Source organism: Colobus angolensis, unplaced genomic scaffold, assembly GCF_000951035.1.
Source record: "Colobus angolensis palliatus isolate OR3802 unplaced genomic scaffold, Cang.pa_1.0 Scaffold139, whole genome shotgun sequence".
In the NCBI taxonomy this organism is placed as follows: domain Eukaryota; kingdom Metazoa; phylum Chordata; class Mammalia; order Primates; family Cercopithecidae; genus Colobus; species Colobus angolensis.
In genome coordinates, this window is record NW_012114477.1 from 3,626,752 (window position 1) to 3,627,648 (window position 897).

Here is an 897-nt window from a genome sequence, read left to right on the forward strand (position 1 = left end):
GGTGACCAACTAACGCTCCCATTGACTTTCGGGTCTCCAAGGTGCCTGAGAAAACCCCCGAAGCTCTGAGGGTTAGCTTTGGGTGAGTTAGGCGTTGCACCCCTCGCTTTATCTGGCCTTCTCCCCGACTCATAACTTTTCCTGGGGTACCTTACCGGGGTGGACAGAGGGTATGGCTCCAGGTCTGAGAAGGAGAAGCTGTCATTCTCTGCTAAACTTGGGCCCCTCTTCCCATTCGGCAAACACGTGGTAGGTGAAACTAACATCCCCCACCCCCATTCCTAACAGTGATCAGAGATGCTAGGCTGTCGGGAAGAGAGTAGAGGGGAGTCCGTTCAGGTTCCCAACTGCTAACTAACATCTCTTCTCCCTCTCCTACCAAGTTCTCAGAGCCCTCAACCCCCTCCACCGGCCTCTGGCGAAAGCCACACCCAAGTCCGGTATCCTGACGCTTGGCTGAGATCAATCCAGGAACACAGCCCCTCGGGGCAGCCTGAACCAAAGGAGTCAAGGGTTTCTGAGGTGTCGTGGGGGAGCGGCAAATGCACTGTTTGAGTCTAGTCCTCAGTTGCAGGGTGGGTCAGCTGCTCACCCCGCTTCCTGTCCTCTCCCCGAGAGGAAGAGAATTATCTGGCACCCAGCCCCGGGTGCGGTTGCAGAGAAGCTCCGGGAATTTGGGGTTTGGAGGCGACCCCACTCCAAGGAGATCCTCTTTGGCTGCAAAGGAGAATCAGCCTCACAGCCGGGGAAGACCGAAAGGGAGCCCGCAGCCGAAGCAGGGAAGCGCCCGAGTCCTTCAACACATCCCCACCTCCACACTCCCGTCAGCCCGGGCCAAGGGGACGCGCGGTTCCTAGCCCCGAATTTGGGCAGCCACCACCGCTCCCCATCCCGGCG